The sequence below is a fragment of the Leopardus geoffroyi genome, chromosome D3 (assembly GCF_018350155.1).
Source record: "Leopardus geoffroyi isolate Oge1 chromosome D3, O.geoffroyi_Oge1_pat1.0, whole genome shotgun sequence".
Taxonomy (NCBI): Eukaryota; Metazoa; Chordata; class Mammalia; order Carnivora; family Felidae; genus Leopardus; species Leopardus geoffroyi.
The window spans coordinates 11,977,211-11,995,779 of record NC_059339.1 but is presented as its reverse complement, the minus strand read 5'-3'; the positions used below and the strand labels follow the sequence as shown (position 1 = coordinate 11,995,779).

Genomic DNA, 18,569 nt, shown 5'->3' with positions numbered 1-18,569 from the left:
CCCAGTGGTGGCCGCCTTTGAAGCCACCGCCTTACATAACTCCTTGCCCCCCCCCCCCATCTTCCTGTTTGTCCCCAGAGTGACCCTGGGGAAGAAAACACAGCCCAGGGTCAGTTAGCCTGGGATTTCTTTCACATGACTCAGAATAATGTTGGGGAAAATTCTCCAAAGGCATGAACAGTGGAGGGTAGGGGTGCCTGTGCCTGTATTCAAATCCTGACACCAGCTCTTCCCTGCTGTGTGAATTTGGGGCGACTCCTCTGTGCCTTGATTTTCCTCTCCCACGTGTGGAAAGTACATAATTCATAAGGGCGCCATAAAAGAGACTTGTGGGAAAATAAATGAGTGGAAGGCTTAGAACAGTAGCTGGCACATAATAGCTGCTTAGCAAAGGCAGCTGTTGTAAGAATTTAATGATGTTACATTAAGTCATAACTAATAATTATTGTCAAAAAAGGGCTTTGCTCCAAATGAGATTTTAATTCCAACAAGGTGGCTGAGAAACTGACCTCCTGGCTCAGCCTCAGGTTCCCTCGCTTGAAAAATGACCATAATACCTCCCTCGCCAGGAAAATGGCAAAAGTTGAATGAGGAAATCCATGGAAAGGAAATCGACGTCACAGGAGCCCCAATCCTTTCCCGTCTCCACTACCTTCGAAAGACTCCCAATACGGATCAGGGAATGCGCGCGCGCAAACACACACACGCACACACACAATTATGAAAACGGACCATGGAGGGAGGCCATTATTCGGATGTTTCACCTCCCCTCCCCCAGTTCGCCCTCCGAAACTGTCTGAAGGCGTCTGCTGAAAAGCTCGGATCCACCCGAACCGCCCCCGCCTCCCCCTCGCGGGTGTAGACCGAGATTCGCGGGGACAGGAGAGGGGAAGAATGTTTGCGCAGCCTTCAAACGACTTGGCAGGCCACAAGAGGGAAAAGGCCGCTCCGGGAAGAGTTCAAATTGAAATTACACGGAGGGAAGAACGTGCAGATCAGCTCTGAAGCTCATAAAAAAAAAAAAAAAAAAAAGCGAGGTGATTGAGAAGAACAAACACGCCTCCAGAAGGAAAATGGAAAAGTTCGTAAACTGCGCTCTTCAAAGCCCGGCCGGGCTGCGGGGGAGGGGCCGGGCAGTGGCCGCGGGGCAAGGCCGCGGCCCCCCGGGGGCTGTTCCCATTCGAGTTTGGAAGGGAGAAACTCACCCGGCCTCCAGCTCCTCTACCCCGGGAGGTGAGCGCCTCCCCGCCCTCTCGCCCCCCTCCCTCCTCCGGGAACTTAAGGAGGTCTTGAGAGTGGTCCAGGCTCCAGCAGAAGCGGGGGCCTGGGGTCTGGGGAGGACCTACCCATTGGAATGTCCCGGGCAGGGCCCTAGTAAAAGCTGAGTCCTGAAAGGTAGGCAGGAGCTAGATCATTGGCTCATTGGATCCTATGCTGGAGGTCGGGCATTGTTTGCGTTTTACGCAAAAAAAAAAAAAAAAAAAAAAAAAAAAACCACTTGGAAAGCCTACGGAACCCTCCAGACTAGGATCAAGCTCTCCTGCGGCGGATTCTCTCTACATCACAGTTGCCTCCACTTGGGAGAAGGCCTAGGTCGCCTAAGCCCCACGCGGTGCGCCCTGCGCCCCACAAGGTCCAGGCGGACCGGCCCCTGCTTCCCAGGTCAGCCCCCAGGCTCAGCAACTCATTAGCCTTACAGACACCCAATCACTCCGGGCGGGCGCTTTGGAGAAAAGCCTGGACATGAACCTTATGGCCGTGCCACCCCAAGTGGACTATTCTCCTAAAAGATATACGACCCCACCCCCACCCCCAATACCCGCAGCTCCGAGCCAGCGTGCGGCCCCACCTACCTCTCTCGCTCGGGCTTCGTGGTCCCCACCAGAGAGGAACTTTCTATGAGCTGCTGGCCTGAGTAACGCTGGAAATTGGTCCTGACGCGGGACTGTGCAGCTTCCTAGGAGTTTCTACCAGCCTCTAGGCTCACCCGAGCCTCAGTGATGCCCCAAGACCGGGGAAATCGAGGCTCTCACAAAGGTTAGGGTGCCCCCAAAGGCACGCTGCCCGGCAGAGACGGAGTTGGGCTGAACTCAGGGTTTACAGGCTCCAGATGGGGTGGGCACGTCCTGAGGCTCCTCTCCGACCTCCTCGAATTGGGTTGTGCCCAGTGGTTCATCCTGCCGAGAAGGGCAGCTGCTGACCCAGGAGGCCCTGTCGGGGAGTCATCTTCACCGGGCTGGGGCCAGTTTCCCCCACCCGCACTCCTCACTCTCTCCTCCCTCTCGGTTCCTCCCAGCCCCCACTGAGCTTCTTCGGATTTCTTGGCCAAAACCTTGAAACTAACAGGGAAATTCAAACCTCATTCCAAAGCCTCTGCCTGTATCCATTGTATCACTGGTTCTCAACCTTAGTGATCATTACAGCCACCTGGAAGGCCTGTTAGAACCAGATTTCCGGGCCCCACCCCAGAGATCTGATTCAATAGGTCAGCGAGGGGGCCGGAGAATTTGCATTTTCTAACAGGTTCCCCGGGGCGTGCTTTGCTGGTGCGGCCGATTCCGGAATACGTTTTGAGAACCCACGCTCTACCTGTTGGGTAGCTGCGAAGTTCCTCCATTCCTAACGTCTACATATTTTGCTTACGCCCAGACTAAAAGCCCCTTAAATGCAAGGATGCCGGGCTTCTCTGTATATCCCGCCCCCCGCCCCCCGCACCTACCACAAGCCTTTGCATACAGAAAGGGCCTTCTGAGTATTTGGGCTTACATGAATGCCAAATATGTCACCCATTACACATGTTTGGGGTGTGCCTGACAGCTTTCTGAGGGCACTGGAAGTAGCAGTTTGTTTAATACGAGCGTGGACAGATGCCAAAACAGAGCCTCAGGATGGGGATGCCAGGCACTGAGATGGAGAGAGACATCAGACTCAGGGAAAGTCTCGGTGGGGAAGCCAAGTGCCGCGAGTGCTCAGCAACCACTGCCTTCTCTAATCTGGGGCTACCCGTCTTAAAGGGACAGTCAGGGAAGGCTGGGCTCTCTAGGAGGCAATAGTAGAAAAGAAAAGACCCGCAACTCCAGGCTTCCCACAATCTGGAATGTGCACCCCCAGCACCCAATTTGCACCTGTTTGGACCAGCCCACCTGTGCATCCCGAGGCTGGGAGAGACCCAGCGCCCCCAGAGCCACACTGGAGTTGCCCAGAATCTTTCTGAAAGGTCCTGAAACCCTTACCAGGGCTTAGGGGTTTCAGATTCCAGAGGATTCCCCAATTTAGGTCAAGAGGGATACCCATCCAGTCAGTGGGGGTGGGGTGCAGGATCTTCCAGTGTCACCTGGAGACTGTCAGCCAGGTAACACAGGATGAGGGAAAGGGGGACCCTTGGAGAGCTGAGGATACCGGCCATCTTACACCTCCGGGGGGGGGGGGGGGCGGGGCCCAGCTTCTGTGTTCAAACTGTATTCCGTCCGTCCCTGAGTTCTGCACACAGCTCGGCGTTCCTGGGCCACGTCATAAAAAAATTTACAAGACTATGTTAAACTGGCAGTAAAAACAATTAACTTTAATGGTACCTCGGGTGGGTGGCTGGGTGGGTCAGAGGGAGGGCCCCTGCTTCCTCCTCTCCCAACTGGGAAGCCAGAAGCCAAAGAGCGGCCTGCTGTCAGGCAAGCCTTTGGGTTCAGAGGTTCAAGGTGAAATCCCGAAGACGGCTGAGCACCGGGGGGCCACCGGGGAAGAGTTCAAGTTCCACTTGATGGTGGCCAGCTGAGTAAGCTCGGAGAAGAAGCCTCTTAACCACTCTGAGACTCACTATTCGCATCTAGCAAATGGAAATCTATTAAATGGGAAAGTGTAAAAAAAAAAAAAAAAAAAATCTCCTTCTCAGGATTGTGAGGTTTGCAAATGATAGTTATTTTGTAAGCCTGGTAGGTAGATACACATTTATTAAGCATGTTTGTTTAATAAATGATGAATGTTAGTTTCTGGAGGACTCGGGCTCCCCAGGTGTAAAATGAAATGCAAAGGCCAGGCTATTGCAGAGGCTGAAGCCCCCTTGTTCAGAACCCTGATGTAGCCAGCATCACTTACATGTAGGTTTCCTGCTGAAATTGACCTCCTTGTCCAGTCAGTGACCCTGGAAGTGACCCCATGCTCAGGCAGCCTGGAGCCCCAGGCTTTGAAACTGACCTGGATTTCGGGACAACTGGCGAGGAAATGAGAGTGGCCAGGGGGTGGGGACAGGGCCCACCGGATTCAAGAGGTTAGACCGTGTGACCTGGTCCAGTCCGGAAAGGCCTAATTCTGCAGGTCCCTACGACCTGGAGACAATTAACCATCCACTGCAGGGAAACCTCCGTCTGTTTGTGTGTGGCCCTCTCGGCCAACCAGGATTTGGGAGAGATGCCCCCGCCTGGGGACTGCCCACAGGAGGAAACCACCCTTTGACCTGTCTCTCTGCCTTGGGCAGTCGGTGGGGAAATGGGAGGGGGGAATGTCCTCACGGCTCCACCCTCCTCTCCCAGGGACCCGTTCAACGGGGGAGGCTGTTCCTGCCTGAGATCCACACCCCTTGCTAGGACCTCTTCAGGCACCGTGCGACCTCTGGGGCTGCCCCTCTCTGGGCCAGCCACCCAGAGGCACGTCACCAGACACCCTGAGCCCTGGAAGGGAGCCGCTGCCATCGGGCTGAAGGAACCCAGCCCACAGCCCAGCATGCATCCTGCCATCAACTCAGTGCCCCATCCTCTTTATTCTACACCCTCACCCCCAGCAGGCATTTTTCCCTGTTCATTTCAGGCAGTTAAACAAAGTTTTAAGGGGCACCTGGGTGACTCAATTGGTTAAGCATCTGACTTCAGCTCGGGGCCTGATCTCATCGTTTGTGGGTTCGAGCCCCCCGTCCGGGTCTGTGCTGACAACTCAGAGCCTGGAGCCTGTTTTGGATTCTGTGTCTCCCTCTCTCTCTGCCCCTCCCCTGCTCATGCTCTCCGCCCCACCCCCCACCCGGTCTTTCAAAACATGAATAAAAACTTAATAAAACAAACAAACAAACAAAGTTTTAAAAGCTGTTGGGGGGTGGGGGCGCCTGGGTGGCTCAGTCAGTTGAGTGTCCGACTTCTGCTCGGGTTATGATCTCACGGTTCGTGAGTTGCAGCCCCATGTGGGGCTCGGTGCTGACAGCTCGGAGCCTGGAGCCTGCTTCAGATTCTGTCTCCCTCTCTCTCTCTCCCCCTCCCCCACTCTAGCGTGCGCACGTGCGCTCTCTCTCTCAAAAATAAATGAGCATTAAAAAAAATTTTTTTAATAAAAAAATAATAAAAAGCTGGGATGATGATCCAGGATAAGGTGATGTGATGGCTAATTTTTTGACGGGACTAAGGGATGCCCAGGCGGTTGGGAAAACTTGATTTCTTGGTGTATCTGTGAGGGCGTTTCCAGAAGAGGTTAACATTTGGACCGGTGGACTGGCTAAATAAGATACTCCTCACCAGTGTGGGTGGGCATCGTGCGATCCGTCGAGGGCCCCCCATAAAACAAAAAGGAAGAGGAAGGACAAATTTGCTCTCTGCTTGAGCTAGGATCACTGCTTCTGGTGTTCGAGCCTTGGGGCTCTGACGGGGGTTTACATCATCGGGCCCCCATCTGTAGACTCTCAGACTTGGACTGAGTGACACCATCCGGTTTTCTGGGTCTCCGACTTGCAAATTGAAGACTCCGGGACTTCTGAGCCCCCGTAATCACATGAGCCACTTCCTATAATGAATTTCGGTGCCCTGGGGCGCCTGGGTGGCTCAGTCTGTTAAGCGTCCGGCTTCGGCTCAGGTCATGATCTCGCGGTCTGTGAGTTCGAGCCCCGCGTCGGGCTCTGTGCTGACCGCTCAGAGCCTGGAGCCTGTTTCGGATTCTGTGTCCCCCTCTCTCTCTGACCCTCCCCCGTTCATGCTCTGTCACTCTCTATCTCAAAAATAAATAAACGTTAAAAAAAAAAAATGAATCTCGGTGCCGTGATGCAAGGAGTCGATCCCAGGCTGAAGGAAGAGGCCGTGTGGGGTTGTTCCAGTCAACTGTCCCCGCTCAGCCCAGCCTGTGAGCCACCCAGCCCCGGTGCCAGACACGTGAATGAGCCGGCCAACTGTTCCAATCGCTCTTGGCCATTCAGGTCTTGCAAGCTGAGGTTTCAGACATGTAGGAGCAGAAGTATCCCTTCTATACCCTATCCAAATTCCTGAGCCACGGAATTTGTGAGCGTAAGAAATGAGTGGTCTTGAGGCCACTAAGTCTGCGGTGGCTTGTCCCGGAGCATCCGATAACCACCACAGGGACCTTCACCCATCCGAGCCTCACTTTCCCCATCTGCAAAATGCGGATAAGAACGCTTTCAGGGGCGCCTGGGTGGCGCAGTCGGTTAGGCGTCCAACTTCAGCCAGGTCACGATCTCGCGGTCCGTGAGTTCGAGCCCCGCGTCAGGCTCTGGGCTGATGGCTCAGAGCCTGGAGCCTGTTTCTGATTCTGTGTCTCCCTCTCTCTCTGCCCCTCCCCCGTTCATGCTCTGTCTCTCTCTGTCCCAAAAATAGATAAACGTTGAAAAAAATTAAAAAAAAAAAAAAAAAAAAAAAAGAACGCTTTCAGGGGTGATCCTGGAAGTGGAATGTGCTCACACAAATAGCAAATGATGAGGCACAGCCCCCCCCCACCCCCGGATTCAAGAGGCTAGACCCTGCTGTGCGGCTCACAGAGAACTGGGCACCCCAAGATTCTCAATGCCTGGACCACCTCCTGCACCTCCCCATAGCCAGAGAAACTCGACCGACATTTCATCCAGATCTCACGTCCAAAAGGAAACCCCACGCACTGCATTGCACCCCGCCGCTATCCATTTCCCTTTGCATTCCCATCGAAGAATTAGTTTCCAGACAGCAAAGCCTGCCAACAGCAGAAATAAATCACAACTGGGAAGTACGTGAACATTATCCAAAGAGGAACAATTTAGCAAACATTTCTCCCCCTTCCAAACCAATAACAATTCAATTATTTGGCTGTCACTGGAAATGATGAAGCACCCTGTGGCATTCCTGGGTGGGAAGGGGGAAGGCTTTGGAAAAGGACGTGAAAAGCAGCCAGGAGGACACAGAATCACAAAAAGGAACAAAAGGGGGGGGGGTGCCCCTCTCTGAAACTGGGAGAAGGAACAACACTGGTCATCCTCATGGTCATTGGCATAACACTTCGTTGCACGATGCTCTCACATCCGTGATGGTGTTGACCCTCTTGAGAAACAGGGATGTTGTCCGAGATGCTGTCTTCCATCCACACGGAACAGAAAAACATTCAGGGGGCACCTGGGTGGCTCAGTTGCGTGAACGTCTGACCTTGGCTCGGGTCATGCTCTCGAGGTTCGTGAGTTCGAGCCCCACATCGGGCTCACTGCTGTCAGCCCGTCAGCGCAGAGCCCGCTGCAGATCCCCAGTCCCCCTTTCTCGGTCCCCTTCTCTGCTTGTGCGTTCCCCACCCCCCCAAAAACAATTTTTTTTTAAAGGAAGCAAAGCATTCAGGTGTGACGGAAGGAAGGCCTTTAAGTGCACTGGGAAGGAAAACAAGAGTTTTTCATAGGGGAATAACATGACCTACGTTTACAGTCTCAAGATCTCCCAAAAACTGGTAGGAGAGGAGCAGAAGGAGAGATCAATTGATAGGAAGAGAAAATTGATAGGAGAGGGGCAGGAAACCACAGGGAGGCTCACAGTCTCCAAGTAGGCAACGAGGGCGGCTGTCCGGTTAGAAAGAAGCAGGCAGACCGGAGGCAGAGTTTGAAGGACCGCTTGGCCGAATCACGTGAGAGTTTGGGTTCCAGCACACGGAGCAGGTGAGAGATAGAAGCCAATGTGTGGGGCCAGGCAGGGCTCTCCGCAGGAGGTGAGGTGCTTCCCCGAAAGTTGTCATGCCAGACAAAGAAGTCGCCAAAGGAGAGCGCTAAGAGTTTTGCTGGGGACCTCCGAAATGCCAGCTCTCGTGGAGAGGCCGGTGGGCTGTGAGATGAATGTTTAAGCCCGGAAAAGGAAATGAGGTGGGAGCTAGCAACTTGGCAAATAGCCGTCACAGAAAGTCGTAGAAACACAGCGGGGCGGTGGGGGGGGGGGGGGACATCTAATAAAAACACACTAATGAGAAGAGAACTGCAAAATGCCAATGTGGGGAGATCCAGGAGGCCGAGGGGTATCCAAAAGACACAGAGACAGATGGGGACTAAACAGGGACATGGAAGGGGGGTCCCCAAGGCTGCCTTGAAAGGAGCACAAGGGAATGTGGGCGGCTGTTGGAAACAGAAATCCGGATCTTTGTGACAGTGACATGACCGTTTGCATCCATCAAACTCATAGAAACATACACACGAAAAAGATGAATTTTTCTGTATATAAAATTATCCCACCGGGGGCACCTGGGTGGCTCAGTCAGTTGTGTCCGACTCTTTTTTTTTTTTTTTTTTTTAATGTTTATATATTTTTGAGAGAGAAAGAGAGAGAGACAGAATGTGAGCAGGGGAGGGACAGAGAGAGAGGGAGACACAGAATCCGAAGCGGGCTCCGGGCTCTGAGCTGTCAGCACGGAACCCGACGTGGGGCTCGAACCCACGAACTGCAAGATCATGACCTGAGCCAAAGTCAGACGGCCAGACACCCCTTGAGTGTTTGGCTCTTGATGTTGGCTCGGGTCATGATCTCACAGTATGTGTGTTTGAGCCCCGCTTTGGGCCTTTCATTGACAGCTCGCTTGGGATTCTCTCTCTCTCTCTCTCTCTCTCTCCCCCCCTCTCTCTCTGTCCCTCCCCCGCTCACTCACTCTCATTCTCTCTCTCTCACTCTCAAAATAAATAGCCATTTTTAAAATTTTTCAAAAGGCAAAATTATCACTCCATTTAACGAGAGAAGGTGAAGCAAAAAAGGTCATCAGAAACCATGATCCACCCCTTACCAGCTGAGCGACCTTGAGCAAGCTCATCCCTGGACCTCAGTCTCTGCATCTGTAAAACGGGCATCGTGTTCTCCAGAGCTGTTCGAGAAGATTCTGAGACGGCGTGTGTCCGGCGATTCCCAGGGCGCCTGGCTTAGGTAAGTGCCCTGCAACTCCCAATGCCTCCTTCCCGTCTACTCCTGAAAAAACAGATTCCGTCAGGCACCCTGCAAACCGTCGAATTTGTATCCCAGTCTTAGGAATTAACAGGCTACAGAACAATCAACGAGGCCAACCACAGCCGCCGCGCAGCGTGCCTTCTGAGCGCCCGGCTCTGTGCCGACCTTGTTCCATGCGCTACCTCGCGCACCCTCCCCGTCAGGCCGTGAGGCGGGTCATTACCGCCAACCTCAAAGCCTCTATGCTCTCAGATTCCTGTGACGGCGCGTCACAAAACCAGTCTCAGCTGTCACTTCCGGTCCCCTAGGAGAGGCCACAGGTTGCCCAAGAGACGGCAAGAACTGAGGGCTATCCTGGTCAAAGACACAGAGTCCCGTCCCTTGGATGGAGCCTGGAAAAAGAAACTTCTGCTGCTGTCCCCAGTGACCCGTCGGAACTGGAGCTCATCAGGTTCTCACTCTGATGTCCCCGGCGGGACTCATCAGTCCTGCAAGAGGCAGGTGCATAGTGGTCAAGAGCGTAGCATCTAGGGGCACCCGGGTGGCTCAGTCAGTTAAGCGGTTAAGGGTCCGACTCTTGATTTCCGCTCAGGTCATGACCTCACGGTTTGTAAGGTCAAGCCCTCCATTGGGCTCTGCTGACAGTAGGGAGCCTGCTTGGGATTCTCTGTCTCCCTCTCCCTCTGCCCCTCCCCCACTCGCTCCCTATCTCTGTCTCAAAATAAATAAATAAACATTAAAAAAAAAAAGAGGGTGGGACCTAGAACTGCCAGTCTGCCTGGGTTCAAAGCCCAGCTTTGCCATTTATTAGCACGCACGACTCTAGGAAAGTTATAGAATGTCTCAGTGCCTCATTTTCCCCATCTGTAAAATGGGGAGAGGACCACACCTCCCTCATAGGGCTGACCTCAGGGTAAAGCTGTTCGTATTTGTAAGATGCTTAGACCCTTATAGCCACGGCTATGAGGTGAGCCTGCCAGCTTTTCCCATAATGAGATCCTCTCTGGGACTCAGATTCCCCGGAGGAGAGGAGACGAAGGAAGGAAGAAGAAAGTGAACTTCCGTAGGGCAAGAAACACGGGTAGGATACACACCGCACACAACCCAGGTAGGGCGGTGAAGAACAGGGAGATTTGCAGCCTCAGAATTAGCCTGGGGGGGCGGCAAGAGGGACCGTGTTCCGGACCTGAGAGGGGTCTCCGCAGGTTTCTTCCCACCTGCCGTCTTTCTTGCACATCTGTCCCGAGGGGTTCGCCCAGCCAGAGGTAGGAGGTCCCCGCACCTCCGTCCTCTACCAGCAGCACGGGACAGGCTCCAAAGGGACTCGCTCGTTTGGTAGTTCGAACTTGATTGGCTGCCGGCAATTTCATAAGGTTCAACCTCATCTCAGGTGGGAACTAAAAACAAACAAAAAAAATAAGTGGGTTTGTTAGGGTCTGAAATGTGTCCAACTCCCCGAAATTCCTGCGTGGGAGCCCTGACCCCCGCCCCCCACCCCAGGATGTAGCTGTATTTGGACGCAGGGTATTTAAAGAGGTGATTACGGGGGCGCCTGGGTGGCGCAGTCGGTTAAGCGTCCGACTTCAGCCAGGTCACGATCTCACGGTCCCTGAGTTCGAGCCCCGCGTCGGGCTCTGGGCTGATGGCTCAGAGCCTGGAGCCTGTTTCCGATTCTGTGTCTCCCTCTCTCTCTGCCCCTCCCCCGTTCATGCTCTGTCTCTCTCTGTCCCAAAAATAAATAAACGTTGAAAAAGAGGTGATTACGTTAGAGGGGTTCTTTAGGGTGGCCTCATCCAATCTGGCTAGTGTCCTTACAAGAAAAGAATAGGGCACATTAGGGACGCCAGGACACGCGCGCGTAGAAGGACAGCCATGTGAAGAGATACAAGAAGGTGGCCACCTGCGAGCCAAGGAGAGAAGCCTCAGAGGAAACTGACCGTGCCAGCACCTTGACCTTGGACTTCTAGCCTCCAGAATTGTGAGCAAATTTCTGTTGTTTAAGCCACTCAGTTTGTACCATTTTGTTATGACTGCCCAAGCTCACTCATACATTTTTTTAAGTTTATTTCTTTATCTTGAAAAAGAGAGAAAGAGAGAGAGAATGAGCAGGGGAGGGGCAGAGAGAGAGGGGGGCAGAGGATCCGAAGTGGGTTCTGCACTGACAGCAGAGAGCCTGATGCGGGGCTAGAATTCACGAGCCAGGCCAAATGACCTCCTAAGACCTCCTGTTCCTCGTGGTCCCTCTGGCCTCCCTGTCCCTTCACAATCCCACGCAGCCATGTGGAATATTGGCCCATCTCACATAGGGGAGACACTAGCCGGGACTCTCCTTCAGTCACACGGAGCGTAGGGAACGTGGCTTGGTGTCCGTGCCCGTCTTGTCACGGGCAAGTTCAAACCCAGAGAGCAGCTTCGCAACCTCCCGTGGTCTTGCTTTCCTTCACCTAGCACATCGTCAGTAGCCGGGAAACGGTTTGCCCCAGCCCTACGAGCCTCGGGTTTCCCTCCTGCCTTTACCGTTTCCCTGGTGACTGGCCTTGGGCAAGTTAAATCTCTGAACCTCTATGTCCTGATCAGGACAGAAGGCCCAGAATACCTACCTCTCAGAGCTCCAGGGAAGTTAGAAGCTGAAAATAGCAAGAGCCTATCACAGGCCATGACACGTGGAAAGCATTCGATGAATTATGAATTCCGCTATCTCCTCATTTTACTTTTATTCTATTATTGAAAAAAATTTTTAATGTTTATTTACTTTTGAGAGAGAGAGAGAGACAGAGCGTGAGCGGGGGAGGGGCAGAGAGAGAGGGAGACACAGAATCCGAAGCAGGCTCCGAGCTGTCAGCACAGAGCCCGACACGGGGCTCGAACCCACGAACTGCGAGACCACAACCTGAGCCAGAGTTGGACTCTCAACCGACTGAGCCACCCAGGCGCCCCCAATAAACACTACCTTTAAAATGAGACTCCTGATAAAAAGGGGCTGGAGAATGCCCCGGAGACATACACCCTCCAAATTCCTCTCCAAGTGCGACAGCCACACACTTGAGCCTATCGGGGCGCTGACAGGTGGAGAGAGTGTTTCGGGGAGGATTTGGTGGGCCCGCCACTGTTCCAAGAAATTCCCGGTGCACCTACTGAAATGCACCCAAGAGTCGCCCTTCTCTGCAGAAAACAGTCTCAAGGTCACTGGCTGTGTCCCCGATGGCAGGCTGGAAAGGGACGGGGGATGGGGCCAAGTCTATCCCCGCATCACGCACATCTGTGCTCGACCTTCTCCGCTCTGCCCGCTCCCCAGACACCCAACCGCTGAAGATTCATCACCAGGCTCTTGCCCTCCTGGCTGATCGGACTCAGCTGATGGAAGGCACTGGCTACGGACAGGAGGGAGGGCGGATTGAAAGATCATGTCAGGGTATCTAGTCCCTACTCCTCCCCAAACATCACCCTCCACGACAGTGGTTCGTGCGGACAGCCCGTCTGCGTGGTTCCAACCCTCTCTGGCTCTGTGCACCTCCCTCCACCCCCCACCCCCAGCCCCTGCAGCCCTGAGGGGGATAACGGCTCCCACGGTTGCTGGCCCCAGAGAACTCCAGTGTCCCTTGCTGGGTCCCTTAACCCTACTCGCCCCCTTGTAAGTAGCCCTTACAGTTAACTCTTCCCGGTCAAATAGTCAGACGCAACTATTTCCTGCCAAGAGATTCCCTGATCTAAAGCCCGAGGTGGAACCCGAAAGAAAAGATCCTGGTTTCTCATTCCCTCTCTCCCAAACCAGTTTCGGGCCAAGGCGAGGGAGAAGAAGTCGAAGATTTCGCACGGCCTCAGAGGCCACCTCTCTCTCTTCACGCAAGCTCGGACCACTGGACAGAGTGTATTGTCTACCCAGAGACACCTTGGTTCAAATCCTGGCTCTGTCACAGCCTGGCTGCGAAGCCTTGGCCCAACTGCTCGACCTTCCCGAGCCTCAATGTGCCCATCTGTACAATGGGATCTGTACCTCACAGGATTGTTGAGCGGGCAGGACGATGGACGGAAAGCGATCACGTGGTACCTCGAACCGTAGTAGAGGCTCCGTCAACTCTTGTTCCCCTCCCCGATCTCACGTCCCACTTCCGTTCCCTAAATTCCGTTCCTTGACTCAATGAGGAAGAAGGCCAGGGGAAAATGTAACAATCGCCACACCAACACGTGAGCATCGCTTCGTGATTCCCAAAGAACTTCCACGGCTCTCGGTTCCCTCCTTCCGGCCAGTGGAAATTCTTACAGGGGAAAGGGCATGGCTTTCGAATGTCCCCCGCCAACGGGACCTGGAGAAGAAGCCGTCAACACACGGACCCAAAGGGGAGACAAATCAGGGTTTCTAGAAACAAGAAAACCCCAGTTTTCCACCACATCCGTTTCTGACCCCCCTGCAGCCAACAGCCCTGAATGGAATGGCTTCTCGATACTATAAATTCAACCTGAGGCTCGCGACGGGCCCCTGAAGGTCACGAAGCCTTCCTCGCGGTGTCTCCTGTGGGCCACGTGACCAACTTCCACTTCTGGTCTACCCGAAAGCCACTCTCATCGTCACATCTCCATGACTCGGCGGGAGGTTAAATTTCCAAACGGGCTCTTGAGTCAGGGGCCATAGGGGCCGCTGTACCCGGCTCTCTTTGTTTGCAGCTCAGGGAACCCTGGCCCAGAGAGGCTGGGGGACTCTCCCCAGATCACACAGGAGAGCACACAGGAAGAAGAGAGACTGAACCCAGACCCCATGCCTAACCTCTCCCTCTCCTCCCTTTAAGCATTTGCCCTCCAGGAGGTCCCAGTTCTGATTCTGCACCTCTCGCCGGGGGTGCCTCGGTTTCCCCCATCTGGCCGCCGAAGTTGGTCATCCCCTCCCCCACTTCCTTCCCCCCGCCCCCCAAGGTGTGCCGGGAGCACTAATGAGTTAACGAGTCTAAGAGCCTGCAGAACCTCGAATGAGATATAATTACAGAGAATTACCATCCTCGGCCTTCTGGGAAAGATTTTGTCAGGGAGTAGGTAAATAAATCATATCCTGTGGTTCTCTCTTCCCCACGGGCTGCTTAACGCTCCCAGAGAATGTTCTCCAGTGGTTGAGGTGTCGGGACTCCCTTTGCCGGCCCGGCCTCCCGCAATTTGGGGCTCCCTCCCCCGTCTCCAGAGGCTCCCCGGGCTGCCCTGGGCCTGGAAACACATCTCTGGAATCTGGTTCTTCTCAGGGTGGGTCCAGAGCCCTGGTTTCCAGGCCATGTGGGACCCCCCCACAACCCGTCACCGTGCTCAGCCCCAGCCCCAGGTGAGCGGGTTTCTAAGAGTTAACCACCCTCTACAGAATTCCTGGGCGAATACCATGCAGGCTCCCAGATTTATTGCTTTTTAATGTCTCCCGTGTGGTTGCATTAGCTTTCCCTTCTGATACCTCTATCTTTTCCATCTGACTTCTCCTCGCCCATACTCCGTAACCCCAGGTTACACATTCTCCCATTAGCTCCTGCGCTGAGGTCTGGGCAGAAGTCACCAGGCTCCCCGCCCCCCCGCCCCGCTACCCCCACGTTGAAATATTTACTTCGATCTTCCTCATCTTTTCCTGAGCAGCTCTCTGCCTCTCTCATTTGCTCCTACAGCTGCCAGCCTCCTCTCTCCGGCTTCGAGAACTTCTCCATAAGCCCTTGGTGGTACTTGTTACATTGGCCTCTAACGCCGTTGACTCATCACGCCCCTCCCCTGCCAGGAACCCCTTTCCCTTTGTTTCTGCCCTGAGCTACTGTCCCTACCGCGGCTCCCAAGGCCACCCCCCCCCTTCCCACCCCACCCCCACGGAGACCCTTTCACCACCTGCCTTCCCTGAAGAACGGTGTCCTGACGGCGAAGCCCGGCAGTCCACAGGCTGCTGGCAGAATTGTCTGATGGCCGAGACAACGGCGTCTGCAGCCAAGCTGGCCGCGTTCAAATCCTGGCCCTGGCCCTTTCTCGCCTTGTGACCTTGGGCAAGTTACTCAACCTCTCTGTGCTTTGGTTTCCTGATCTGTAAACCGGGGAGACGACAGCACCAACTTCCCTGGTGGCGGGACTGCGTGACGTTGGGATGAGACTCATAATACGTGTCAAGTGTTGAACACGACACGGGGTAAGCGTTGGATACATATTAACCTTCATTATCTGCCAGCCGGCCAGGCACTCACACCCTGACCCTCCCTGGCTGGTACCATCAATGGCAATGGATGGCAATTTGCCATCCCCTGAACACTTCCATGCCCCTGTCCATCTTTCCGTGTGTTTCTGGGTGCCACCCCCTCTGTCCTGAAGATCTCCCCTCCCCGCTACATGCCTCTTGGTTGGATTCGACTTGTCTGGGTGGCCCGGTTTAAAAACAATTTTTAAAAATTTTTTTTTAATGTTTATTTATTTTTGAGAGCGAGAGAGACAGAGCATGAGTGGGGGAGGGGCAGAGAGAGAGAGAGGGAGACACAGGATCCCAAGCAGGCTCCAGGCTCCAAGCTGTCAGCACAGAGCCCGACGCGGGGCTCGAACTCACAGACGGCGAGATCATGACCTGAGCCGAAGTCGGCGGCTTAACCGATGGAGCCATCCAGGGGCCCCTTAAAAAAATTTTTTTTAATGTTTCTTTATTTTTGAGAGACAGAGAGACGGAGTGCAAGTGGGGGAGGGGCAGAGAGAGAGGGAGACACAGAATCAGAAGCAGGCTCCAGGCTCTGAGCCGTCAGCCCAGAGCCCGACGCAGGGCTCGAACTCATGGACCGCAAGATCGTGACCTGAGCTGAAGTCAGACGCTTAACCGACTGAGCCACCCAGGCACCCCCCAAATTTTTTTTTTTTAAATAGAAGTCTTCCCTGGCATCGTATGGAGACTCCAAGGGCCTGGCGCGTCCTTGAAGGAGTCAATGCTGAATGCAGCCAACCCAATCTTATTTCGTACTCAACCTCAATCCTGTCACCTCTGTGGACATGCTGATGCATACAGGTGTTTCTTCATTTGTTTCACGTTCTTGTTCTCTCTTTCATACACTAAAAGCTGTTCATCTTAGACCTAAAAGTATCTGTAGCCTGGAGAAATCGCACTCAACCCATTCATTCATTGACCCACTCACAAACTGTATTGAGTAGCTACTATGCGCCTGGAAAGGGGCTGTCCTAGGGACAGGGGATACAAACTGAAACCAAACAGGTTTCTGACCTCACCGGGCTTTAGGGAGGAAGACAGATAACAACTGAATGATCACATAAAGTACAACTCTGATAAGGGCCCTGAAGGAGAAACACGGGGCTGTAGAGGGTGTACGTCAGGGGGTTCACACCTAATCTGAAGGGTCAAGAAAGGCTTTTCAAGAGAAGTAAACTTTGAGCTGAGATCTGAAGCATGAATGACAGTCACTCAGGTGATAAGGAGGCAGTATCCTGAGTCCAGTGGCACAGAGAGCATGGGAAGAATGAGTATGAAAAAAACCCACAAAAATAAAATGGGGCACCTGGGTGGCTCAGTCGGCTGAGCGTCCGACCTCCACTCAGGTCACGGTCTCGTCGTTCATGAGTTCGAGCCCCATGTCGGACTCTGTGCTGACAGCTCAGAGCCTAGAGCCTGATTCAGAGTCTGTGTCTCCCTCTCTGTCTCTGTCCCTCCCCTGCTCGCGCTCTGTCTCTCTCTCTCTCTCAAAAATAAATAAACATTAAAAAAAAAATTTTTTTAAAGCAAGATGCCTTGTATCCGTCAGCTACTGCTGTGAAACAAACAACCACCACACCTCAGCAGCAGCAACAGGAAGCATTTGTTTCTCATATGTTCCCAGGTTGGTTCCCAGGTGGGCTGGGCTCAATGGCAAGGAGCCTGCTTCAGATTCTCTCTCACTCCCTCTCTCTCTAACCCCTGCCCTGCTCGTGCTGTCTCTCTCTCTGTCTCTCTCTCTTTCTCAAAATAAGTAAATAAACTTAACAACAACAAAAAAAAGCAAACAAACATGAACTGCCAAGACACGAGGCAAAGAGCACGGAGACAGCAGTGTGAAGGTTTGGGTTCAATCATTCAATCTGCCACAACGCAAGAGCAGAGGAAAAACGGCCGAGGACTCGAGACCAATTGAATCGGAGAAGAGGGCCGAACCAGACCTCGCAGCACCTCACGGGTCTATTTAAAATTTTCTGGCCTCGGGGCGCCTGGGTGGCGCAGTCGGTTAAGCGTCCGACTTCAGCCAGGTCGCGATCTCGCGGTCCGTGAGTTCGAGCCCCGCGTCGGGCTCTGGGCTGATGGCTCAGAGCCTGGAGCCTGTTTCCGATTCTGTGTCTCCCTCTCTCTCTGCCCCTCCCCCGTTCATGCTCTGTCTCTCTCTGTCCCAAAAATAAATAAAAACATTGAAAAAAAAATTAAAAAAAAAAAAATTTTCTGGCCTCTCCCTGAACGGCAACGGGGAGTTCTTAAAGATCTATAGCGAGGTGCCGAACGACGATTCGATCTGGATTCTAAAATCGTCCTCTGGGTGCTGTAGGAGAGAGAGCACGGCAGACAACAGTAAGAAATAATAAAAATTCCCCATACCGTATAGCTTTAGTTCTGTACGTGTTTCAGTGTGTGTGCGTGTGTGTGTGTGTGTGTGTGTGTCTGTGTGTGCGCAAGTGTTTATGCCTGCACACTTACATGCCCAGCTCTTCCCTGGGAGAATGTGGCGCCCTAGGATTTATCTTTCCACCCATCTGAAGATCAGCCTGTTCATATATCAACTAGAACAACAATACTGTTGATCCATTTCTCAAGCTCCCAGAAGTTCACACTTTTCCAGCATGGAGAACAGGACGATTCCGGCATGTTTCACAAATGGCAATGAATTTCACTCCCAGGAGTCTTTCCTTCCCTTATCGCTGTCACTGCCATCGTAACCATCCAGCTTCCAAACGTGCTGTGCTTTAAAGTTTGCCAAGGATTTGGGGGCACCTGGGTGGCTCAGTCAGTTAAGCATCTGACCTCAGCTCAGGTCACAATCTCGCGGTGCGTGAGTTCGAGCCCCGCGTCGGGCTCTGTGCTGACAGCTCAGAGCCTGCAGCCTGCTTTGATTCTGTGTCTCCCTCTTTCTCTGGCCCTTCCCCTCTCGAGCTCTGTCTGTCTGTCTGTCTCTCTCTCTCTCTCTCACAAATAAATAAACATTAAAAAAATTTTTTTTAATGTTTTTATTTATTTTTGAGACAGAGAGAGACAGAGCATGAACGGGGGAGGGGCAGAGAGAGAGGGAGACACAGAATCAGAAACAGGCTCCAGGCTCTGAGCCATCAGCCCAGAGCCCGACGCGGGGCTCGAACTCACGGACCGCGAGATCGTGACCTGGCTGAAGTCGGACGCTCAACCAACTGCGCCACCCAGGCGCCCCAAAAAATTTTTTTTAAATAATAAAGTTTGCTGAGGATTTCATCCACGGGCCCCCAGGAGATAGA

At 53.4% G+C, this 18,569-nt stretch overlaps 2 long non-coding RNA genes across 3 annotated transcripts; both read right to left on the bottom strand.

Moving 5' to 3' along the window:
* Nucleotides 1-3,538: 3,538 nt before the first annotated feature.
* Nucleotides 3,539-10,525, bottom strand: LOC123587858. 2 transcript variants are annotated; one of them, XR_006707566.1, is made up of 3 exons: nt 10,346-10,525; nt 8,971-9,616; nt 3,539-3,835 (listed from the first exon to the last, which is right to left on the bottom strand). It is a non-coding gene; the product is annotated as an uncharacterized LOC123587858 (long non-coding RNA). The 2 variants fall into 2 exon arrangements; XR_006707565.1 differs by lacking the exon at nt 3,539-3,835 and adding an exon at nt 6,633-6,924.
* LOC123587860 lies at nt 6,967-7,659 on the bottom strand. The gene is made up of 2 exons (XR_006707567.1): nt 7,626-7,659; nt 6,967-7,571 (listed from the first exon to the last, which is right to left on the bottom strand). It is a non-coding gene; the product is annotated as an uncharacterized LOC123587860 (long non-coding RNA).
* Nucleotides 10,526-18,569: the final 8,044 nt, after the last annotated feature.